Here is a 27,859-nt window from a genome sequence, read left to right on the forward strand (position 1 = left end):
TGTCCTGTTATCAGTGACTTCATACCAAATGGTATGAGGTATTTTGAGCTCTGTAATTACTTCATACACTCAGGAATATTGGAAGATATTCTTGTGCTGCACCCAGATTTTGCCAGTGGAGGCTAATAGATCAGCATTAAGTATTTTGTTCTCTCCTAATTCCATGTATGACTGGCCATCCTGTGAGGTGAGCTTGTAGCTGGTTTTTGATCTACACTGTGTGGTCTTTTATACAGAATAGGGAAGCAGCACATTGCTGTGTATACCTAAACATGTTTAAAAATACATTGTTTGAGAGGAGTTTTGTAGAAACTGGTAAGAGTAATTATAATATAATGTTTCCATGATTCAGTGCTTACCTCTTGTGAAAATTGCTTAGAGTTGTTTAGTCAGAGTTGATTTGTTTTTTGTATTGAGGCTGGTATTTTCTAAATTAATTCCATGTACAGTATGTCTAACCATCCTGTGAGATGGGAGTATTAGATAAACTTATAGCTAGTTTTTTATCTACACTGTGTAATATTCCATATAGAATAGGGTAGCAGTACATTGCTGTGTATACCTAATCTTCTTAATAAAAAAAATCAGTAATAAAGATTTTAAATTATAGTTTGTATTATTACAAATACAGTACTGTATTATCCTTATTAAATCATGTTGACCATGGATCATTAAGATCTCATGTTGATATGTAATACAAATCATATTTCTTTTGAACTGCTAATCCATGCTAATCATTCATTAAATTGTGCATTATGTCTCAATTTTTCACTTCCTTGGATATACTGTACAGTACAAAAAGATAGGATAAAAATAAACCAGTAATATTTCTTTCATTATATTTTTAATTTAAATAACTGCATCAATATTTTTACAGCTGACAGGATTTGTTTTACCATACAGGTGCATTATTTGTTAAAAAAAAATTTGGTTTATTGTTACACACAATGGTGCTACATAGCCTTCCCAGCTTGGTGCCTTCTTTTAATACTTACTGATTAAAAAATAAATAATAAATACATTTTATTCAGGAAAAGTACATACAGTTGATTTACAAACATAATGTTGGATTTATAGACAGAGCTAGTACATACAATACCTAAAGCCACTAATACTCATAGCATTTCGGGCAAGGTGTGGGGGGAAAAAACACAGACAAACTTAGTAATCGGGATTAGGTATAAATTGTGTTGAAAGAAGGAATAGCAGCAGTCTCCGTGGTGTAGTGGTAAGACACTCGCCTGGCGTTCCGCGAGCGCTATGTCATGGGTTCGTATCCTGGCTGGGGAGGATTTACTGGGCGCAATTCCTTAACTGTAGCCTCTGTTTAACGCAACAGTAAAATGTGTACTTGGATGAAAAAACGATTCTTCGCGGCGGGGATCGTATTCCAGGGACCTGCCCGAAACGCTACGCGTACTAGTGGCTGTACAAGAATGTAACAACTCTTGTATATATCTCAAAAAAAAAAAAAAAAAAAAAAAAAAAAAAAAAAAATACAAAAAGGGGGGTTAGCATAGCATAACTCAGCAATTGCACATGTTGGTGAACAGCGTTGTTTAAAAAATAGCAAGACATGGGTTGACATTTAGGAGGTAAGTTAGGTTACATGGAGTTAATTAGGCAGTACTTGGTTTAACTCTTAAACTGGTTGAGAGAGGTACAGCCTTTGACATGATTCGGGAGGTCATTCCACATTCTGGGTCCCTTGATTTGTAGAGCACTTCTAGTTTGGTTACACACAGCCAAATTGAGTAACAGGAAGAGGTCTTGGACACAAATTTGTTCCATGCTAAATGTAGAGGAATCAGCTGAGTATTCCTCAAATAAAATAAGTTGCCTCAGCTTATAAGGTAAATAAAATAAGCATTTCTCAAATAAGTAGCTGCCTCACCTCACTGCCTTACTGCTACATAGCCTTCCCGGCATGGTGCCTTCTTTTGATAATTACTTGTTCCACACCCAAATTGTATAACAGGAAGAGGTTTTGGACCCCTACTTCCCTCTCTCTTTTTTAATAATCTACAGTATATAGTCATAATTATAGCTTTAAGTATTCAATGAATAAAGTTTGTGACATTTTTACCCTTCTCCTTACCTAACATCATTTGTGCAGCATATTTTTATTTTATGTCTCACCCAGATTTAATTTCAAAATAAAACCAAACTAAATAAATTAGAAATGGGTATGTATAGCTAAGGTACACCCTTACTACTAGGTGAACAGGGGCATTTGGTGACAGTAAATGATCCCATCAGGCAGGGCTCATCACCTTCTCTCATATTTCATGTTCACCAGTGTTTATTTACTTAATAACTACTGGTATAATATCTTGCTATTATAAAACTAATTCTACTATCATCAAACACATATTTACTTCAAGTTTCAAGCAGAGAATGCATATATAACTAACACGAAGGATTCCTCTTCACTAGATTCACCAGCTATAATATTATGGTCATGTTCCAATATCATAAATCGATCCCAGTGTTATGTAGTAGAGAAAAAATGACTTATATCCAGTTTACGTAAAGCTACGAGTGGTCGAAACCACACTTAAATCCCGGAATGAACTTACGAAGGTTTTTCCACTTAGGGTAGCTCTTTGAATACGGACCTAGCCGCCACGAAGGCGCTAAGAAGGAATTCGCTCTTAGCTAAGAGGAAAAACCTTCGTAAGTACCTTCCTGAATCCGGCCCCTAGTCTATGGAACTCACTCCCTAGTGAATTGAAAAACTAAAACTTTTGCCTTATTTAAAAGCAAAACCAAAAAGTACCTAACTTCATCTTCTTAGTTTCCTACACTGAGCTTTAAATTTGCTCTGTACCTAGTGTTACCCAATCTCCTAATTTTTATGTAATATCAAACAACCTTATCATTGTGTTCATTGCTGTCTTCTTTTATGTGCTAGCCATATGCTGTATTGTGACTATCAACTACCATTCAAGCTGTCATTGCAATCAATCTTATATTGTTTCTGCTGTATTGTGCCTACCAATTTGTTGTCAACTACCATTTTAAGCTGTCATTGCAATCAATCTTAGCTACCTATGTGCTTTAATATACTGTACCTACAATTTTCTCTCATCTTTTTTTTTTTTTTTTTCATTTCATGTAATCTGTTATCATTTTTTTGTCTATAAATTTTGCAAGTATTTACCTCCTTAAAATTTTCTTAGATTAAGGACCTGCCCGAAACAATGCGCGTGCTAGTGGCTTTATAAGACTGTAATTACCATATTTGTATCCTCACATTCCTTATGTACATTCTTGTATATGCATAAATAAATAAATAAATAAATAAATAAATAAATAAAACAGTAATGTTCACATAAACTAACCATTATATCAACATATGGATGCTGGAATTCTTACGAAACCAAGCACCAGTATTGCGTCAGATTATATCTAGTTAAACACATTTATTGCCAGTGTGTTAGAGAATTGAATGTGGTTCTCTAAAATCATCAGTATTCCGTGTGATAATTATTTATGGATAACATAACTCCCAAATAATTCTAAATCGAGAGTTTTTAGTTACAATTGTTATCAAGTAATAGTTTTTCTGTCACGCTTGAATGCCATGGAGAAAGCTAAAATCTTCTCCATTTCTCGTTTACCCCCATTAGACGGGAAAGCAATAATATTTAAATCCCTAGAATCACAACCCAGTCTTTATTAAAGTATTTCAACCACAATTGCGCGAAATAGTATTATTCGTGATAAATAATTTCTGTGGTGAATGCGGGACACGGGTTGGAGGAGGAGGAGACGCCATTGTGTGTGTGGCGGGCTCGTGTTGCAGAGTGAGCAGCGAACGCCCGTACTTGGACAGGAAAGTCGTGGCGTCAGAGTCTGAGATACGTGACGTTGGGATTATCAGCAAAAATTACACTGATACTCAGCTTAGAACGAATAATTATTCTTCCACGTGATCTACAGTGCTCGGTCAAATAATAACGCGTCGATATTCAAGCCAAACTCTCAACCACGTGTACAACATTGTGGAAGTTTGAGACTAAGACGCGATACCGGCAGATTTCAGCATACACTGCACTTATCGCTAAGTATATATTTCTTTCTTGATGCATCATTAGAGATTGTATATTTCGTGGGCAGTCTGTCGTTACATAGCAAGACGACTAAAAATCCAATGTTAGTACCGCATTAATCTTTATTTTCTATTTTCATAAATATTGAGATTTAAGTAGCCTAGTTCAATGCTACGTAATATCCTTTAAATTACAGCTCGTATGTGAGGAGTCAACGAGCCGTTAACTACATTCGTGTTATTCACCTCTAAGGGCTTCTATGTGGAGATCCTGAGATCACGAGGACTACGCACGAACGATGTCATAGAAATCGTCTTAAAGCTAAGACTTTTTTGTACACATTTAATTGCTCCAATTTATTCTACATATCCATAATATTATCATATTGAGTATTTGCCATGTGAACTGGAGATGGATGTGTTTACTTAGATGATTGCTCTTTAATTCTAACAATCATTAATATTTTCAATTTGAATTTACCTATTGATTCTATAATAATTGATTATAATATTCTTTATTCAACAATGAACTGGTGCACGAACCACACTAGCTCCTAGACGTATATGAAGTTCTAGCAATACCCCCCCAATATAGGTGTTTGAGGCTCTGACTTTAGTTAATTAACCATACAGTCCATTATTTATTTAAGTGATTATTCTTTCTAATATTTATCCATAGACACTGGTTCTTCCTTGTGTTTCTAATGATCACTTTTTATTAGTTTCCCTCTTTTCTCAAAAGTGGGTGGTCCTTCGTTATTAAATTGATTAATTAAATAATTAAATAATTGAGTCAAGCCCCAGATATCCCACATTATGGTCCTTATCGAACCGGATAAATATAAATATACTAATTAGTAATAACTAATCACCGTGTGAAGTAGTCTAGACTAACCACATTAATTAACTGTGTCTACCGGCAGCGTAACACATAGGTTAGCCTAATTCACACCAATTCATCGCTACTTATACCTCATGTATAAGGTAGCACTCGTGGGACACAGTCAATTACCCACAACACTTAGACCTATACCTCATACTGAAGTAAGAATCTTTAGGTCACCAGGAGCAACAGCTCATAACTTCTACAACAATTCCACACTAACACCTGCGTTAGAGTGGCCTCACCATCTAACCATTATTTATTTAGGTGGTAATGACATCCAGCTGAGGTAATTAATCACCTTAAAACCATAATTTCTTCATTTAAACTCATCAGCAATTCGGTAGTATTCACATTGGTGGAACCTCGCCAACTGAGGTTCCACCACTGAGGTTGGGTTCAAATGAGGTTCCACCACTGCCAACTGAGGTTCTATCAATCGTGATGGATTATGCATAATCCATCACGATTCAAGTTGTTTCTGTAATATATTGAAATAAGCTGTTCGAGATGTCCATTTCTTTTTACTTTTGTGAAGTGTACGGACTCCAAATATTATGCAAAAGTATTTTCCACCCTAAATTTAAGAGAGGAAGATCGTGTTAAAATTGTTAACAATAGATCACCATTAAAATGTCCGACATCCCACCTGTACTTATGAGAGCACTTATTACTTGCTTCGAGAGCGACAGTGATGCTATTGTCATGCCCGAAACTCTGTGAGTATTATTGGCTTGCAGCATAGTATATACTTGCCCTAATAAGAAATAAAACATTCTTCTTGTTCTCACCTAAATTTATTCACCAAATTGTGCTTGCGAGGGTTGAGCTTTGACTCTTAGGTCCCGCCTCTCAACCGCCAACCAACTGATGTAGAAGATTCCTGAGCCTACTGGGTTCTATCATATCTACATATGAAACTGTGTATGAAGTCAGCCTCCACCATCTCACTTCCTACTGCATTCCGTTTATCAACTTCTCTGGCCCTGAAAAAGTTCTCTCTAATGTCTGTGTGGATCATTTGGGAACTCAGCTTCCACCTGTCCCCTTGTTCATGTACCACCTGTGTTAAATAATCCATCCTTGTCTACCATGTCAATTCCCCTGAGAATTTTGTATGTGGTGATCATGTCTCCACGAGCTCTTCTGTCTTCCAGCGACATGAGGGTGCAGTTCCCGTAGCCTTTCCTTATAATTCATAACTTTTTCTCTTAGTTCCGGGACTAGCCTAGTGGCATACCTCTGAACTTTTTCCAGCTTCGTCTTGTAATTACCTAAGTGTAATTACCTAAGTGTAGTTACAGGATGAGAGCTACGCTCTTGGTGTCCCGTTTTCCCAGCACTCTTTGTCATATAACGCTTTGAAACAATTGACGGTCTTGGCCTCCACCACCTTCTCCCCTAACTTGTTCCAACCGTCTACCACTCTGTTTGCGAAAGTGAATTTTCTTATATTTCTTCGGCATCTGTGTTTAGCTAGTTTATATCTATGACCTCTTGTTCTTAACGTTCCAGGTCTCAGGAAATCTTCCCTATCGATTTTATCAATTCCTGTTACTATTTTCTATGTAGTGATCATATCACCTCTTTTTCTTCTGTCTTCTAGTTTTGGCATATTTAATGCCTCTAACCTCTCCTCGTAGCTCTTGCCCTTCAGTTCTGGGAGCCACTTAGTAGCATTTCTTTGTACCTTTTCCAGTTTGTTGATGTGCTTCTTAAGATATGGGCACCACACAACTGCTGCATATTCTAGCTTTGGCCAAACAAAAGTCGTGAACAATTTTTTTAGTATATCGCCATCCATGTATTTAAAAGCAATTCTGAAGTTAGAAAGCGTGGCATAGGCTCCTCGCACAATATTCTTTATGTGGTCCTCAGGTGATAGTTTTCTATCTAGAACCACCCCTAGATCTCTTTCTTTATCAGAATTCTTTAAAGATTTCTCACATAATACATAGGTTGTGTGGGGTCTATGTTCTCATATTCCACATTCCATAACATGGAATGAAATATGCATTCTGCCCAGCCCTCTCTCTAGTACCAAATTTTTGTTGTGCTTGACTAGGTACGGGCTCCATGCTGGGGCTGCATACTCCAGGATTAGCCTTACATATGTTGTATACAAGGTTCTGAAGGATTCCTTACGCAGGTTTCTGAAAGAAGTTCTGATGTTATCCTGCCTCACAAAGGCCACTGATATTATACTTTTTATGTGGGCTTCCGGAGGCATGTTTGGTGTGATGTCAACTCATAGACCTTTCTTTCTGCCCGTTTCATGAACGACTTCATCTCCCATTCGGTATCCAATGTCTGGCTTCCTATTTCCTCCTCCTAGTTTCATAACCTTACATTTACTTGGGTTGAACTTTAGAAGCCATTTGTTGGACCATTCCTTCAGTTTTTTTAGCTCATCTTGTAGCCTCATACTATCTTCCTCTGTCTTGATTCTCCTCAGTTTTTGCATCGTCAGCAAACATTGAGAGGAACGAGTCAATTTCTTTTGGGAGATCATTTACGTATTTCAGAATCAGTACAGGTCCAAGGACTGATCCATGTGGAATTCCACTGGTGATTCCTAGCCACTCCCAGATCTCACCCCTCACAGTGACTCGCTGTGTCCTGTTGCTTAGGTACTCCTTTATCCAGTGGAGTACTTTCCCTTTCACTCCGGCCTGCATCTCCAGTTTTGTACTAGTCTTTTTTGTGGTACTGTGACAGAGGCTTTCTGATAGTCAAGAAATATGCATTCTGCCCAGCCCTCTCTCTAGTACCAAATTTTTGTTGCCTGGTCATAGAACTCAATTAAACCTGTTAGGCATGATTTGGCATCTCTGAATCCTTGTTGACGTTGCATTACAAAGTTCTTTCTCTCAAGATGTTCTACTAGCTTTTTACGCACAATCTACTCCATCATCTTGCATGGAATGCAAGTTAGTGACACTGGCCTGTAGTTCAGTGCCACCTGCCTGTCACCCTTCCTGTATATTGGAACTTCATTGGCCGTCTTCCAAATTTTTGGCAGTTCACCTGTTTCCAGTGATTTGTTGTACACCATGGAGAGTGGGATGCATAGAGCTTCTGATCCTCCCTTTAGAATACATGGTGAAATTCCATCTGGACCAATAGCCTTTGTAACATCCAAATCAGGCAGATGCTTCCTCTCCTCCCCACTGGTAGTCACAAACTCCTCTAGTGGTGTCCTGTTTTGATATTCCCTCTCTTATCTCTATGACTTCTCCTTAAACAGAAGTGAAAACCTCCTGGAATATCGTATTGAGTTCCTCACACACTTCCTTGTTCTTTGAGCCACAGAGACGTTAGAAAGAATTTTTTCAGTGTCAGAGTAGTTAATAAATGGAATGCATTAGGCAGTGATGTGGTGGAGGCTGACTCCATACACAGTTTCAAATGTAGATATGATAGAGCCCAGTAGGCTCAGGAATCTGTACACCAGTTGATTGACAGTTGAGGGGCGGGACCAAAGAGCCAAAGCTCAACCCCCGCAAGGACAATTTGGTGAGTACACACACACACACACACACACACACACACACACACACACACACACACACACACACACACACACACACACACACACACACACACACACACACACACACACACACACACAAACACACACACACACACACACACACACACACACACACACACACACACACACACACACACACACACACACACACACACACACACACACACACACACTCTTTCCTCACTTGTAGTGAGGAAAGAGAGAGAAGGGAGAGGAGGAGGTGGTGTAGCTTTGCTACTAAGAGAAGGTTGGAGTTTCGAAGAGATGGTAATTCAGAACTGTGAAGGTTTCAGTGACTACATATCAGGCACCATAGCAACTGGAGGACAGAAAATTATAGTAGTAGTCATATATAACCCCCCACCGAATGTCAGAAGACCCAGACAGGAATATGATAGAAACAACTTGGCCACCATCAATATAATAGAGAGAGCAGCTTCTGTGGCTAGCAGGAACGGATCCAGGCTACTAATCATGGGAGACTTCAACCATGGAAAGATAGATTGGGGGAACAGAGACCCACATGGAGGCTCAGATACATGGAGAGCTAAGTCAACACGTCAAGGGACCGACAAGAACGAGAGGAGTGGATGAACTAGCCTTGCTTGATCTGATATTTACCCTAAATGAGTCGGATATAAGGGAAGTTAAGTTGGAAGCCCCCTTGGGAATGAGTGATCATAGTGTATTGAGCTTTGAGTACCTGGTTGAGCTAGGAATTATCACCCCCAAAAAAGAACTGGGAAACAAAGGGCTGGCGTACCGAAAGGGAAACTACAAGGAGATGAACAAATTCCTATGGGATATACATTGGGACACAGAACTCGGAACTAAGTCTGTACAAGACATGATGGACTATGTCACCCAAAAATGTCAGGAGGCTGTAAGCAGGTTTGTCCCAGCCCAACAGGAAAAAACAGAGAAGCAAAGGAAGAATCCGTGGTTTAATAGGGAATGTATGAAAGCAAAGGAGCTGAACAAAAGGGCATGGAGGAACTTCCGTAATAACAGAACACCAGAAAGTAGAGAGAGATACCAGAGAACCAGGAACGAGTATGTTAGTGTGAGAAGAGCAGCTGAGAAAAGGTATGAAAATGATATAGCTAATAAAGCCAAGACCGAACCAAAGCTACTACACAGTCACATCAGGAGAAAGACAACAGTGAAGGAACAGGTGATGAAACTTAGGGTGGGCGAGGACAGGTACACAGAGAATGACAAAGAGATGTGTGAAGAACTCAACAAAAGGTTCCAGGAGGTCTTTACAATAGAACAGGGAGAAGTCACGTTGCTAGGAGAGGTGGCAGCAAACCAGGTGACCTTGGAAAGGTTCGAAATTACAAGAGATGAGGTCAAGAAGCACCTATTGGAGCTGGATGTGAGAAAAGCTGTTGGACCGGATGGAATCTCACCATGGGTATTGAAAGAGTGTGCAGGAGCACTTAGCTTGCCACTCTCCATAGTGTATAGTAGGTCACTGGAAACGGGAGACCTACCAGAAGTATGGAAGACTGCTAATGTAGTACCAATATTTAAAAAGGGTGACAGACAAGAGGCACTGAACTACAGGCCAGTGTCCTTAACTTGTATACCATGCAAGGTGATGGAGAAGATTGTGAGAAAAAACCTAGTAACACATCTGGAGAGAAGAGACTTCGTGACAACCCATCAACATGGGTTCAGGGAGGGTAAATCTTGCCTTACAGGCTTGATAGAATTCTATGATCAGGTGACAAAGATTAAGCAAGAAAGAGAAGGATGGGCGGAATGCATTTTTTTCGACTGTCGGAAAGCCTTTGACACAGTACCCCATAAAAGGTTGATGCATAAGCTGGAGAAACAGGCAAGAGTAACTGGTAGGGCGCTCCAGTGGATAAGGGAGTACCTAAGCAATAGGAAGCAGAGAGTTATAGTGAGGGGTGAGACCTCAGAATGGCAGGAAGTCACCAGTGGAGTCCCACAGGGCACTGTGCTTGGACCTATCCTGTTTCTGATATACGTAAATGATCTTCCAGAGGGTATAGACTCATTCCTCTCAATGTTTGCTGACGACGCCAAAATTATGAGAAGGATTAAGACAGAGGAGGACAGCTTGAGGCTTCAAGAAGACCTGGACAAGCTGCAGGAATGGTCTAACAAATGGATGTTAGAGTTTAACCCAAGCAAATGTAATGTAATGAAGATAGGAGTAGGAAGCAGGAGACCAGATACAAGGTATCACTTGGGAGATGAAATACTTCAAGAGTCAGAGAGAGAGAAAGACCTGGGGGTTGATATCACGCCAGACCTGTCCCCTGAAGCTCATATCAAGAGGATAACATCAGCAGCATATGCCAAGTTGGCTAACATAAGAACGGCCTAGAAACTTGTGTAAGGAATCTTTCAGAACATTATATACCACATATGTCAGACCAATCCTGGAGTATGCGGCTCCAGCATGGAGTCTATATCTAGTCAAGCATAAGAGTAAACTGGAAAAGGTTCAAAGGTTTGCCACCAGACTAGTACCCGAGCTGAGAGGTATGAGCTACGAGGAGAGACAACGGGAATTGAACCTCACTTCGTTGGAAGACAGAAGATTTAGGGGGGACATGATCACCACATTCAAGATTATCAAGGGAATCGACAGGGTTGATAAAGATAGGCTATTTAACACAAGGGGCACACGCACTAGGGGACACAGGTGGAAACTGAGTGCCCAAATGAGCCACAGAGATATTAGAAAGAACTTTTTTAGTGTCAGAGTGGTTGACAAATGGAATGCATTAGGAAGCAATGTGGTGGAGGCTGACTCCATACACAGTTTCAAGTGTAGATATGATAGAGCCCAATAGGCTCAGGAACCTGTACACCTGTTGATTGACGGTTGAGAGGCGGGACCAAAGAGCCAGAGCTCATCCCCCGCAAGCACAACTAGGTGAGTACACACACACACACACACACACACACACACACACACACACACACACACACACACACACGCACACACACACAGATTTCCTGAGACCTGGAACTTTAAGAACAAGAGGTCATAGATTTTTAAACTAGCTAAACACAGATGCCGAAGAAATATAAGAAAATTCACTTTCGCAAACAGTGGTAGACGGTTGGAACAAGTTAGGTGAGAAGGTGGTGGAGGCCAAGGCCGTCAGTAGTTTCAAATCGTTACATGAGAAAGAGTGCTGGGAAGACGGGACACCACAAGAGTAGGTCTCATCCTGTAACTACACTTAGGTAATTACATACACACACACACACAATGCTTGATTTGATATTTACCCTAAATGAGTGGGATATAAGGGAAGTTAAGATGGAAGCGCCCTTTGGAATGAGTGATCACAGTGTATTGAACTTTGAATACCTGGTAGAGCTAGGAATTATCTCCCCCAAAAAAGAACTAGGAATCAAAAGGCTGGCATACCGAAAGGGGAATTATGAACAGATGAGAAGTTTCCTAAGTGAACTACCTTGGGACACAGACCTCAGAGATAAGTCTGTACAGGGTATGATGGACTGTCATACCAGATCTCAACCGCCGCAAAGACAACTAGGTAAGTACACACACACACACTAACGCACACACACACACACAGACACACACAGACACACACACACACACACACACACACACACACACACACACACACACACACACACACACACACACACACACACACACATGCACGCAAATACACACACACACACACACACACACACTAGTTCACTTGTGTTGTGACCATCATGTTGGGTGGACGTGGGTTGGGAGCTCCTGGTTCACTAGTGGAGTGGGAGGGGTAATCAGGCAACTTCGAAGTGAAAAAGTATGTACAAGTGTATGAAAAAACCTTGGGTTTTGACCAAAGCCATAAGGTAGTGAAGAAAAACAGTTTAAGTAGCAAAATTGAAAATAGTTGATGAAGTACTGTGGCAGTGTGCAGTGTGGAGCAGACCTCACCGACCTCTGACCGTGACCTTACCCCCGGCAGCAACCCTCCTACCACCATGTGGGACGACGCTTGGAGATTCACTCACCTATTGTGTTAGCAGGACGGTAAGATACTTGGAACCCCTGTGGGTAAGGTTGCATTATAGCAATGACTAGGTCAGGAAGATCGTCTAGGTCCAACAGTATTATGATTGAGGAAGAAGATAGGTTTGTGGAGAAGATGATTGGGAAATTTGTAGAGAAGAGGGATGTTTGGATAGATGATCTAATCCAGGGGATTAAAAGTGAAGTCTTTAATAAGATACAGGACGAGGTTCAAAGACTCAAACAAGAGTTTTTGGATTATATTCAAGATGAAATCAGGAAGAGCAGGGTAGAATGGCAAGGAGAAATATCTAGGCTTACTAATGAATTTGGCAGGAATAAGGGAAGCTTGGCAGGGGAACGGGGACGAGTAGTACGTGGAGTAGCGGGTGTGGGAGGGGTGGGGGTCAGCCAGGGAGGGGGCCACCAGCATGACCCTGAACTGAGAAAGAGGACAATCATAATCCATGGATTGCTTGAAGCCAGGGCACCATCGAGGCAGGAAAGGATGGAGATTGAGGATTTGGAGCTACAGGGGATCTTGAGAGACATGAGAGCCCAGATGGCAGGGACTGAGGTGCAAGTCCAACGACGCATTGGGCCATACAACTGTAACAGGAAACGACCTGTCCTCGTACAGTTCACTAACGAAGAGGCAGTGGATTACATACTGCGTCACAAACACTTACTCAGAGGTAGCGAAAATTACTACAACGTATATATTGACAAATTCATGACGAAGGAGGAGCAGATAGCCAACAGAGCAAGCTAACAACAATACAACTCTTCCCATTTGAGCGTAGCTACACACCCCAATGCTAATCCACCCCATGCGTACCAGCTCACACCTTCTCAGGTCACTCCCTCCCCAAATCAGTCCTCCCTGCCCCTGCTTATCTCCCCAACACCTCCCTTGACCCCTCTGACCCCATTGCAGTCAAATTCATCCCACATTCCAAGGACCCCACTCATCACCTCAACCCCCAAAACCCGTCCAGCCCTCATCCCCTCATCCCCCAAAACCCACCGAGCCCTCATCCCCTCAACCCCAAGAACCCACCCAGCCCTCATCCCCTCAACCCTCATATGTCGTGACACTGAACCCCGGTTCATTCCGAACACAGCGATTACACAACACATAACACCTTGCCTCAGCAACCGTTACTAGCACCTATACTCCTACACACACCAGACCCTTGAGGCGTACCACTAGGTTTGTACTGGAACACAATGAATGAACGTATGGAAGGTATTTAAAGGCCATCGGGTTTTGTCATTTAATTACCAAGAATAGACTCTGACAAATAATAACATATTAACATACTCTATTAGGTCCATACACTTCCAATACCCATAGACCACTTGACCTCCGCGATCACCACCCACACTCGTAACTTCTGCCTAAGTCCCTAATACGGAATGATTACTACAACGCTCCACCCCGGTTAGTCTTTCATTCAATACTCACATACTGCAGACTTTACTTGGTCACTAAGATCACAGCAGGTTCTCGCATAGCTGTCTGCTACACTTCCCTGCTGCCACAAACGGAGATCCAGAGGACTTCTCAGTTCAACTCCAACAATCACACTGACTTTAGCCAACCCTGGCCTCAAACATTTCACCACGCCTCTCAAGGAAGGTATAATCCGATTAACCTTATCCCTAGAACGGTAACCTTGATCCTAGAAGCCTGACGAAGAATAATTCCTCTTTTCAGGAATTATTAACTTGGCTAAACAGCTTCGGTCTTAATCCATTGACCTTTCTTAGATATGTGATCCATAGTCTGTCTACTTAACATGTACTTCCAATCATCATTCGTTAAGTGTTGTGGTAATGATCCTCTAGCTAATAATTCCTACTAACTTGTGGATTACAACACCACTCCCCTCCTTAAACACGCATATGTCCCCATATGCATCATTGCAATGGTTCCATTAGTGCAAGGACCTGGAGGATGCACCCACCATATATGTACAACTAAAAAATCATCCAATAAGTTCACCATACAAACGATGAAATAAATTAAAATTTTCCCCGACATGACTCAACCACTTCTCCAACATATACATTATATTCACATCATAGCACAGGTAAAATAGTCTGTAATAATTTTTCCCATCTCCAACAATGCACATATACCTAAACTGCTGACATATAATTACATACAAACATAACCATAAAATTACATGGACCAGAATGCTGGCACTTAAACAGAAATGACACTAGTCATTAATATATACACACACATATATATCTAAGGTTCTTCGTCCTTAGTAATAAGTTACTAACAGTTTAACATCTTGCCCTGTACTGTTGACATAAGGGCTTACAATGGTCACACAATGTTTCACTGGCCTCCTCCACAATTGGCAGCATCACTTCTCTTGTCTTCGTGTCCCATGGTTGCTAGGTCATAGATCCTCCATGACCCAGACAAAACCCAGGCTGTCCAGCCTGGTGAATGTTGTCAATGTCCCATCGTTGCTCTGAGCTAACGTGATCCTGGCCTCCAGAGCAACGGAGATTCCTACCCCAGGGTCATGTTCCCTCGGGTCTGTGCTGACGTCTCGTTCCAGGGCACCAATCCCAGAACGCTGTAGATACCTCACAGCTCTCTGGTCATCCTTCCTTGCTGTGCTCACCACAGCTGTAGCACATTACTCTAGGCCCATCCGCCCAGAGTGTGTCCACCTGTATTCACACCTTCCCGACCGCTGTACCTGCAAAATATTCCCTCGGAGCCCCCTGGCTCGATCCCATTATTACATAACCCCCTCGGCTCCTTACTCTCTCCCCATATATAGCCTGAGCGCAGCTGCAAAACCATTGCAGCTGGCCCTTATCCCTGCTTTGATGTCAGGGGGCGAATTTCGCCTATAACGTCACGTTGACTTCACTTCCTCCCCTTTTTTTTCTAGAATTACTGAGTGTAGCCTCATAGCTTCCCTTCTACTCTACCTGAAGCTCTGTGACATGATCCCGGGGGACCTTCTCAAGCCTAACACTCAGTAATGGTGCCGATGAGGTAATATACAGTATATACATATACATACACATACATTATCACAATAAATACCACATTAAAATCATTTCTCAACTAATGTCATTAAAGCATCATACTGCCACTGGCTCGCCTCTAGCGAGATTCCTGCAACAACTTAATTAATGTGAAATTAGTATATCTACTTGGCACGCCCACTGCAACCATCAACACCTGAAATTTTTAAATTCTACATTGTAATCTTATCCATAAGACTTACCCACTCCGACACACCATCACCTCTGGTCAACCCAACCACTTATGACCTCATTATAACACCACGTCTCTCAACAGCCAGGCTCTGCGTCCTGACACACCTGACCTCATTACACCGATACTCACCGTACCCACCATCACCTGGCCTCCTGTGCCGCTATGTACTCCACAACAACACACTCCATACCAGGCGTCCAAACGCCACTACACTACACCACCCAATGGCGTCCCCAACGCCCTCAACACAACACCCGGCGTCCCCAACGCCCTCAACACAACACACGGCGTCCCCAACGCCCTCAACACAACACACGGCGTCCCCAACGCCCTCAACACAACACACGGCGTCCCCAACGCCCTCAACACAACACACGGCGTCCCCAACGCCCTCAACACAACACACGGCGTCCCCAACGCCCTCAACACAACACACGGCGTCCCCAACGCCCTCAACACAACACACGGCGTCCCCAACGATCTCAACACAACACACGGCGTCCCCAACGCCCTCAACACAACACACGGCGTCCCCAACGCCCTCAACACAACACACGGCGTCCCCAACGCCCTCAACACAACACCCGGCGTCCCCAACGCCCTCAACACAACACACGGCGTCCCCAACGCCCTCAACACAACACACGGTGTCTTCAACGCCCTCAACATACACACAGCGTCTTCAACGCCATCAACACAACACACACGGCGTCCCCCAACACCATTACCACCACAGGCATATGCCTTGCGCCAGAGCGCATCAAAACACCACGAGACGTCACCACCAATAACACCGCCAATAAGTTACCAGACGCCACACACACTCCCTTTTCTCTCGTAATCCGTTAATTACCTGACCAATACTCGTCAGGCATAATTTTTTGTGTAGTGGCCACCCGCCACACTCTACCACCTGCCACACTTCAACGCTAATGTCTACAATACACCCGGTGTTACAACAACCAGTTATGTTACACATGCTACACCTTGGCGCTACAATGCCAACAATGTCATGTACTATACTACATCCATAATATCAACAGTCAAAACATGCACATTTCACTACAGTAAATACTATGCATTACGCTGGCGTTTAATAAGCCACTACACGTGCATTACACTACACACCCAGGCGTACAAACGCCAATACACAACCATGCACTACACTTGGCGTCCAAACACCAATACACAAGCATGCACTACTCCCGGCGCCACACACCCCCACCGACGGGACACGCTCCCCGTGTCCCACGGTAACTCTCTCCATAATGCTACCTGCACCCACTAAAAATCTCCATGGACCTCGCCAGGGTACACTAGACGGCGAACCCCAGACGTCAAATTATGCGTCGCTCGCTATGCCAAGGCGTCCATAATTCACTGCGCCTATTTTCTGTATCTACACCTGACAACGCAGGAACTCGTGCAGTACTTTAGGTAATATTTCATTATCCTTAAAATATTCGATTTACACTTTAACTGATATTTAATTTACTTCAAATTACGCAATTTTCACACTTGATCTGTCCTTAGCAATGTTTTCTCATTATTACCGCCTTACCAACGATATAAAACAAGCTCCAAGGTGCGGCTCGCTTGGCCCACCCATCGCTTGGCCCGCACATGGCCCACGCTGGCCCGCACATGGCCCACGCCGGCCCACATTCACCCGCGCTAGTTTACCTCGCCACTCTGTATACTCCGCACTACGAACACTGTATAATCCGCACTACGAACACTGTATAATCCGGACTACGAACACTGCACTTGTTTTGGATCCCGATGCTTCAGTGGTCCAGACTTGCATCTTAGCCGTCTCTCATTGCGGGAATCTGGAAGGAAAGAAATAAACCACACATGTGCCCCACAATGGCCTAGTCCCTTTAATTAACTAACACCTCTGACCTGGTCTCACCTGACCCTTCTTTCCTCCGTCTAGTAACCACCATTCTCACCACAAACCGACGTCTACCATTTCCCGAACATTCCCTCACCAACTAAACCAGAAACACACTTCCTTCATCTCTCAAAGTGTTCCAAAACCTGTTTGCGCTGCCACCAAATATGTCGTCTACCAATTCCCTAACATTCCCTCACCAACCAAACCAGGAACACTATGAGGGGACAGATGGAAGGTATTTAAAGGCCGTCGGGTTTTGTCATTTAATTACCAAGAATAGACTCAGACAAATAATAACATATTAACATACTCTATTAGGTCCATACACTTCCAATACCCATAGACCACTTGACCTCCGCGATCACCACCCACACTCGTAACTTCCGCCTAAGTCCCTAATACGGAATGATTACTACAACGCTCCACCCCGGTTAGTCTTTCATTCAATACTGCAGACTTAACTTGGTCACTAAGATCACAGCAGGTTCTCGCATAGCTGTCTGCTACACTTCGCTGCTGCCACAAACGGAGATCCAGAGGACTTCTCAGTTCAACTCCCACAATCAGACTGACTTTAGCCAACCCTGGCCTCAAACATTTCACCACGCCTCTCAAGGAAGGTATAATCCGATTAACCTTATCCCTAGAGCGGTAACCTTGATCCTAGAAGCCTGACGAAGAATAATTCCTCTTTCCAGGAATTATTAATTTGGCTAAACAGCTTCGGTCTTAATCCATTGACCTTTCTTAGATATGTGATCCATAGTCTGTCTACTTAACATGTACTTCCAATCATCATTCGTTAAGTGTTGTAGTAATGATCCTCTAGCTAATAATTCCTACTAACTTGTGGATTACAACACATAACCTACCCATCCCTCACCCCTCCTAATCCCCTCTCCTTCCATGTGACCCCACCCCCTTGCGAGGGGGGGTGGGAGGTTCCCCATACCCCCTCTATCCTTCAGCCTCCCAACCTCTCAACCTCTATCTGACTCCCAACCTTACGCTATCTCTCAACCCCTCTATGCCTATCAAACCCTCCCTAATCTTCAGACCCAGTATGCCCTTCCCACTCCAGACCTACCTACCCAGGCCCTACCCCAGACCCTCCTACCTACCTTCCTAGAAGCCCAGCCCCCATTAGCCCCCCAAGCAGCCCTCCTGACCTCTTTCACCCCCCATACACCCTCCGGACCCCCCCAGACACCCCCCGGATCCCCCCAGGACATCCCCCGGATCCTCCCCCCCCCCCAGTCATCCCCCAGACACCCCCCCAGATCTTCCAGATCCCCCCCCCCCTGCCCCCAGTCACCCTCCGGACACCCCTAGATCCCCCCAGACCCCCAGAGAAAGGGAGAACTCTGGTACAAGAGTTTCCATGAAGAATCTCAAGGTTTGGTACACCAATGCTTATGGGGTATCAAATAAAGCAGAAGAGATAAAAGAAAGAGTGAGTGAAGCAGATCCTGACATAGTTGCGATTGTGGAAACTAAAATTAATGACATGATCTCAGATGCAATCTTTCCTGAAGGGTACCAGGTGATACGAAAAGAGAGGACACAGAGACAGGGAGGGGGAGTGGCACTCCTAATAAAGCGGAAATGGAAGTTTGAAGACCTGGGAAATCGAGTTACCAATGAGTGCACAAGCTTCATACATGGAACTCTGACAGTAGATGGGAGGAAGATTGTGATCTTGGTAATCTACAATCCCCCACCAAATAGTAGAAGACCCAGGCAGGAGTATGATGACAACAACAAGGCATGTATAGATGAACTGCAGAAGGCAGCAACACTAGCCCACAGAATGAGAGCGAAGCTGCTGACCATGGGGGACCTAAATCATGGAGAGATAAATTGGGAATCAAGGAATCCCCATGGAGGGGACGAAACGTGGGGAGCAAAATTAGTAGATGTTATAGACAGGAATTTCCTAACACAACATGTGAAGGAAGACACAAGGGAAAGAGGAGGATATGCACCGAGCCTATTAGACCTGATTTTCACCCAAAACGTAGAAGATATCGAGAATTTAGAGCATGAAATACCTCTAGGGGCCAGTGACCATTGTGTCCTAGTCTTTGACTACATGATGGAATTCAAACTTATGACCATGGGACAAGAGATCTGGGAAAGGAGAGTTGACTACAGGAAAGGGGACTATAAGAGGATAAGGGACTATCTGGGTGAAGTGCAGTGGGAGGAAGAAATTAGAGGAAAAACAGTCCAAGATATGATGGACCTAGTCATACAGAAATGCCAGGAGGCCGAAGAGAGATTTATACCAACAGTAAAGGGAAAAAATAAAAAGGAATATAATAACCCATGGTTTAATAGACACTGTCAGGAAGCAAAAATGGCCAGCAGGCGGGAGTGGAGGAAGTACAAAAGACAAAGGACAGAGGACAACAGAATCAGATACAACAGAGCTAGGAATGATTACATTAACATAAGACGAACATCGGAAAGGGACTATGAGAACGATATTGCAATCAAAGCGAAAAAACAACCTAAGTTACTACACAGTCATATAAGAAGAAAAATGTCGGTGAACGACCAAGTGACAAGACTAAGGAAGACAGAGGGGGCATATACTGAGAGTGACAAGGAAATCTGCGAGGCACTGAATTCCAGTTTCCATGGAGTGTTCACTACCGAGCCTGAGCAGCTCCCATTGTTTGAAGGGGTTACCCTAGATGAAAGATTATCAGATATAGAGGTGACAGCAGAGGAGGTAATGAAACAGTTGATAACTCTAGATGCAACTAAAGCAGTTGGACCAGACAAAGTATCATCGTGCATACTAAAAGAAGCAGCGCAGGCCCTCAGCGTGCCTCTGGCAATGATCTTTAATGAGTCATTTATGTCGGGAGAATTGCCCAGTTGTTGGAAGAAGGCAAATGTCGTGCCGATCTTCAAGAAAGGTGATAGGGAGGAGGCACTTAACTATAGACCTGTATCACTGACAAGCATCCCTGTAAAATACTGGAAAGAATAATTAGGCTACGACTGATTGCACACCTGGAGAACATTAGGTTTGTGAACAAACATCAACATGGGTTCTGGACAGGGAAATCGTGCCTAACAAACCTTCTGGAATTCTATGATAAAATAACGACGATAAGACAGGACAGAGATGGTTGGGCAGACTGCATATTTCTGGACTGCCAAAAAGCCTTTGATACAGTACCGCACATGAGACTGCTGTTCAAGCTCGAGAGGCAGGCGGGGGTGGAGGGAAAGGTCCTAGCATGGATAAGGAACTACCTAACAGGAAGGAGCTAAAGAGTTACGGTAAGGGGCGAGAAGTCGGACTGGCGAACAGTAACAAGTGGAGCACCACAAGGATTGGTGCTGGGACCAATTCTATTTCTTGCATATGTTAACAACATGTTTACAGGCGTAGAGTCCTACATGTCGATGTTTGCGGATGACACAAAGTTGATGAGAAGAGGTGTGACAGATGAGGATTGCAGGATCCTCCAAGAAGACCTGAACAGGTTGTAGAGATGGTCAGAGAAATGGCTACTGGAATTCAACACGAGCAAATGTAAAGTTATGGAAATGGGACTAGGAGATAGGAGACCAAAGGGACAGTACACAATGAAGGGGAACAGCCTACCTGTGACGACGCGCGAAAGAGACCTGGGGGTGGACGTAACACCTAATCTATCTCCTGAGGCACATATAAATAGGATAACGACAGCAGCTTATTGGCAAAAGTTAGAACATCATTCAAAAACCCAAGTAAGGAGGCATTTAGGGCGCATTACACTGCCTACGTGAGGCCAGTCTTAGAGTATGCCGCCTCATCATGGAGTCCCCATCTGAAGAAGAATATAATGAAACTGGAAAAGGTTCAGAGGTTTGCAACGAGACTCATCCCAGAGCTACGAGGGATGGGGTATGAGGAGCGCCTGAGGGAACTGTGCCTTACGACACTAGAAAGAAGAAGGGAGAGGGGGGACATGATAGGAACATATAACATACTCAGAGGGATTGACAGAGTGAACATAGACGAAATGTTCACACGGAATAGTAACAGAACGAGGGGACATGGATGGAAGTTTTCTTTTAGCGTGAGAGTAGTAGGAAAATGGAATGCACTTCAGGAACAGGTTGTGAAAGCAAATACTATTCATAATTTTAAAACCAGGTATGATAGGGAAATGGGACAGGAGTCATTGCTGTAAACAACCGATGCTCGAAAGGCTGGATCCAAGAGTCAATGCTCGATCCTGCAGACACAACTAGGTGAGTACACACACACACACGCACGCACGCATGCACACACACACACACACATACACACGCACACACGCACACACACACACACACATACACACACACACACAAACACACACACACACACATACACACACATATGCGAGGCTGGCTAACATCAGAACAGCTTTCAGGAACCTGTGTAAGGAATCATTCAGAATCTTGTACACCACATATGTAAGACCAATCCTGGAGTATGCGGCCCCAGCATGGAGCCCGTATCTTGTCTAGCACAAGACGAAGCCGGAAAAAGTCCAAAGGTATGCCATTAGACTAGTCCCAGAACTAAGAGGCATGAGTTACGAGGAAAGGCTGCGGGAAATGCACCTTACGACACTGGAAGACAGAAGAGTGAGGGAAGACATGATCACAACCTACAAAATCCTCAGAGGAATCGACCGGGTAAGCAGGGATAAACTATTCAACACTGGTGGGACGCGAACAAGGGGACACAGGTGGAAACTGAGTACCCACATGAGCCACAGAGATATTAGAAGGAACTTTTTCAGTATCAGAGTAGTTAACGGATGGAATGCATTAGGCAGTGATGTGGTGGAGGCGACTCCATACACAGTTTCAAATGTAGATATGATAGAGCCCAGTAGGCTCAGGAATCTGTACACCAGTTGATTGACAGTTGAGAGGCGGGACCAAAGAGCCAAAGCTCAACCCCCGCAAACACAAATAGGTGAGTACACACACACACACTTCCCTCTGGGATTGTAGGGTTCCGGGTTGTGGTACTCTGAATCCTTTCTCTCTCCCTGTACTCCTTCCTCTGGTCTGCTGCCTGTATTCTCTCTTCCCTTGCCATATCCCTCTGCAGGAATACTTTTTTGAACTTCTGAACATTTGCTCCAAACAGGGACCAGCCCAAAGGAGAGGAGAGACAAGGACAAAAACACAGTTACCGAGATCCTTAAAGAGGTAAGGATGGAGGGAACTGACCAAAATGTTGAAAAGGTTTTCAGGCTTGGAAAGTTCAACAAGGACAGGGACCAAATGATAAAGGTGGTATTCATGAGCGAAATCCCGAAGAAGGAACTGTTAGCAAGGAAGAGCGGTCTAGAAAATGTTCCGAAGTTCAAAAAAGTATTCTTGCAGAGGGATATGACAAGGGAAGAGAGAATACAGGCAGCAGACTGAAGGAAGGAGCGCAGGGAGAGAGAAAGGATTCAGAGTACCACAACCTGGAACCCTACAATCCCAGAGGGAAGTAGAGAACTCTCCTCAAACAGTGCAACAGCCAAAGGGATTGGGGCACCACCCCCACATTCTACCCAACAGACACCCAACCTGACCCATCCCCTGTCAGCCCCCCACTAAGTACCCACCTAGGGCACCCTCCCCCCACCCCCACCCCTCCTCCCACTCACCCCCCTCCTCCTACTCACGCACCTCCCCAGGACCTCCCTTCTCCCCCATCCCCCCCAAGCCCTCCCTTGTCCCACATGCCTTCCCGTCTCTCTCACCCCCAAGCCCTCCTTCTCCCCGCCCCCCTAAGCCTCCAACTCTCCCCCACCCCACCTAAGTCTTCCCCTCTCCCCCACTCCCCTAAACACTCCCCTCTTCCTCACCCACCTCAGCCCTCCTTTTTCCCCCATGCCCCCCAAGCCCTCCTCCCTCTTCTCCCCCCCCCCCATCTCCCCTATCCCCCAAAGCCTCTCCTCCCCCCCCATGCTTCCCCAACCCTCCCTCTCTCACCCCCCCCAACAATCCCCCTCTTACTCTCCCCCCCAACCATCACCCTCTCACTCCCCCCCCCCTACCCTCCCCCTCCTACCCACCCCCCTTACCCTCCCCCTCTCCCCCCACCACCCCCCTCTCCCCCACCACACCCCCTCTCCCCCACCACCCCAAGCCCTCCCTCCTCCACCAGTCTCCCCATGCCAGGTCCCCCCAGCTCCCACTCACCTCAGATCCCAAAGGTCCCCCCCCCCAGAGAAGAAGCAGAAGAGAGTCAGTTTCAGGGTGATGTACTCGAACATAGATGGGATCACAAGCAAGACAAGTGAACTACGGGAAAGAGCACAGGAAGTTAACCCAGATGTAATTGGACTCACTGAAAACAAAACTCTCTGGAATCATAACGAATGCCGTGTTTCCCCAGAGAGAACACAGTAATAAGGAAAGAGAGGGAAGGTAGGGGAGGAGGCGAAGTGGCCCTACTCATGAGAAAGGAATGGAGTTTTAAGGAGATGGCCATCTCGGGCTGTGAGGAGTTCAGAGACTACATAGCAGGCAACATGACAATGGGAGGAGCAAGAATAGTAGTAGCAGTAATATTCAACCCTCCACCAAATGACAGAAGACCCAGTCAAGAGTATGAAAACAACAACGTGGCAGTTAACACTATAATTGAGAGGGCAGCCTCTGCTGCCTGTAGAAATAGATCCCACCTGCTCATCATGGGCGACTTCAATCACGGAAGGATTGACTGAGAGAACAAGGAACCGCATGGAGGCGAGGATGCGTGGAGAACCAAACTATTGGAGGTGGTGACAAGAAACTTTTTAACCCAGCATGTCGGAGAACCCACAAGGATGAGAGGCAATGACGAACCAGCGAGACTCGACCTAGTCTTCACTCTGAACGATTCCGACATAAGAGAAATCGGTTTTGAGGACCCAGTAGGAATGAGCGACCACAGTGTACTGGTGTTTGAGTACTTGATTGAAGAAGGGTTATTGAACTCGAGGAGGGATACCGAAACCAAAAGGTTAGCATACCGAAAGGGAAACTATGAGGGGATAAGAAAATTCCTAACAGATATAGCATGGGAAACAGAGCTCAGGGAAAGACGGCCCAAGATATGATAGATTACATCACGCAGAAGTGCAAGGACGCAGCAAACAAGTTTGTCCCAGTCCAAAAGGAAAACAGAGAAATGAAAATGAGAAACCCATGGTTTAATCAGAGATGTAGGCTAGCTAAGCAGCAAAGTAAAAGGGCATGGAGAAACTATAGGAATAACAGGACACTGGAGAGCAGAGAAAGATACCAGAATGCCAGGAATGAATATGTCAGGATGAGAAGAGAGGCAGAAAGACAATACGAAAATGACATCGCAAGCAAGGCAAAGACTCAGCCTAAATTGTTGCATAGCCACATTAGGAGAAAAACAACAGTAAAGGAACAGGTTATGAAATTAAGGATAGGGGCAGAAGGATTCACTACAAATGACAAGGATGTGTGTGAGGAATTGAATAAGAAATTCCAGGAGATCTTCACCTTAGAGCAAGGAGAAATTCCAGAGGTAAGAGAGGGAATAGCTAACCAGGAACCACTGGAAGACTTTGAGATTACCAGCGGGGAAGTAAGGAATTGTTTACTAGAGTTGGATGTGACAAAGGCTATAGGCCCAGATGGAATCTCCCCTTGGGTTCTAAAGGAAGGTGCAAGAGAACTGTGCCTACCACTCTCCATAGTGTATAACAAATCACTGGCAACAGGGGAACTGCCAGATATTTGGAAAGCAGCTAATGTAGTCCCGATATACAAGAAAGGGGATAGACAGGAGGCACTGAACTACAGGCCAGTGTCCCTAACCTGCATACCATGCAAGCTGATGGAGAAGATTGTGCGAAAAAAACTAGTGGAGCATCTGGAGCGAAGGAACTTTGTAACACAGCATCAACATGGGTTCAGGGATGGCAGGTCCTGCCTCACAGGGTTACTTGAATTCTACGACCAGGCAACAAAAATAAGGCAAGAAAGAGAAGGGTGGGTAGAGTGCATTATTTGGATTGTCAGAAAGCCTTTGATACAGTACCACACAAGAGGCTAGTGCGAAAGTTGGAGATGCAGGCTGGAGTGAAAGGGAAGGTACTTCGGTGGATAGAGGAGTACCTAAGCAATAGGAGACAACGAGTCTGTGTGAGGGGTGAGGTCTCAGATTGGCGAGATGTTACAAGTGGAGTCCCGCAGGGGTCAGTCCTTGGACCTATACTGTTTCTGGTATATGTAAATGATCTCCCAGAGGGTATAGATTCGCTCCTCTCAATGTTTGCCGACGATGCAAAAATTATGAGGAGGATTGAAACAGAGGATGATAGTAGGAGGCTACAAGATGACCTAGATAGACTGAGCGAATGGTCCAACAATGACTGTTGAAGTTCAACCCGAGTAAATGCAAAGTAATGAAACTAGGCAGTGGAAACAGGAGGCCAGACACAGGATACAGAATAGGAGATGAAGTACTTAATGAAACAGACAGAGAGAAAGATCAAGACGTTGATATCACACCAAACCTGTCTCCTGAAGCCCACATAAAGAGAATAATGTCTGCGGCATATGCGAGACTGGCTAACATCAGAACGACGTTCAGGAACCTGTGTAAGGAATCATTCATAATCTTGTACACCACATATGTAAGACCAATCCTGGAGTATGCGGCCCCAGCATGGAGCCCGTACCTTGTCAAGCACAAGACGAAGCTGGAAAAAGTCCAAATGTATGCTACTAGACTAGTCCCAGAACTAAGAGGCATGAGTTATGAGGAAAGGCGCGGGAAATGCACCTTACGACACTGGAAGACAGAAGAGTAAGGGGGGACATGATCACAACCTACAAAATCCTCAGGAGAATCGACCGGGTAAACAAGGATGAACTATTCAACACTGGAGGGACGCGAACAAGGGGACACAGGTGGAAGCTGAGTACCCAAATGAGCCACAGAGACATTAGAAAGAACTTTTTCAGTGTCAGAGTAGTTAATAAATGGAATGCACTAGGAAGTGATGTGGTGGAGGCTGACTCCGTACACAGTTTCAAATGTAGATATGATAGAGACCAGTAGGCTCAGGAATCTGTACACCAGTTGATTAACAGTTGCGAGGCGGGACCAAAGAGCCAAAGCTCAACCCCTGCAAGCACTATTAGGTGAGTACATGCACGCCTGTGTGTTTGTCTTTCTTCATTCTCTCTCTCACCCCACTCTCTCCCCACTCTCTCACCCCAATCTCACCGCTCTCTCTCACCCCACACTCCCCCAAACTCTTCATGTCTCTCTCTTTCATCTCTATCGCTCTCTCTCTTTATCTCTCTCTCTCTCTCTCTCTCTCTCTCTCTCTCTCTCTCTCTCTCTCTCTCTCTCTCTCTCTCTCTCTCTCTCTCTCTCTCTCTCCATCCCGCTCTGCACTCCTGACAAATCCTATCACGGCACAACTATAGGAATAGGGGCAAGCATGACAGCCAGAGGTACCAGGGGAACAGGGAAAAGTCAAGGTGACGAAATGAAGGAAATGTTTGCCCAGTTTCTGGAGGACATCAAGAGTGAGATGCAAGAAATCATGCAGGAAATGAAGAACGAAATAAGCAACCTGAAAAGAGAGCTGACAGCAGCAAAGGAGGAGATTAGAGCCCTCAAAGAGAACGGTATCAAGGCTGAGATCACAAAATCATCCAGGGAGAAGGTGGTAATAGTATTTGGAAGAGAATGCCACATTAAAAGCAACATTTGCAGAAATACTAAAAAAAAATAACTTCTGAAGTAATGTCTGCAGTGATGGAGGTGGCCATAAAAGCAGATACCTCACAGGAAGCGGCATGCTCCACTAGCCAGCTGCTGGAAAGGAAAAGAGCCGTGGTTGCTGTGGATATTAAAGAGCAGGAAGGCTCCAATAGGACAGAGTGGAATGACAAGGACAAAGCGGCAGTGAATGAAATACTGAAGGCACTAGACATGGAAGGGGTTGAGCCATGGAAGGGGCATTGAGAAGGTTTTCAGGCTAGGCTGGTACAACAAAGACCGAGACCGAGTGATAAAGATAGTGTTTGCAAACGAGAACACAAAGGAGAACGTTCTATCAAGGAAGAGCTACCTGAAAAATGTGGGAGAATTCAAAAATGTATTCCTCCAGAGAGATATGACGAGGGAGGAGAGAGCCATGGC

This window comes from Procambarus clarkii, chromosome 17 (assembly GCF_040958095.1).
Source record: "Procambarus clarkii isolate CNS0578487 chromosome 17, FALCON_Pclarkii_2.0, whole genome shotgun sequence".
NCBI classification, from domain to species: domain Eukaryota; kingdom Metazoa; phylum Arthropoda; class Malacostraca; order Decapoda; family Cambaridae; genus Procambarus; species Procambarus clarkii.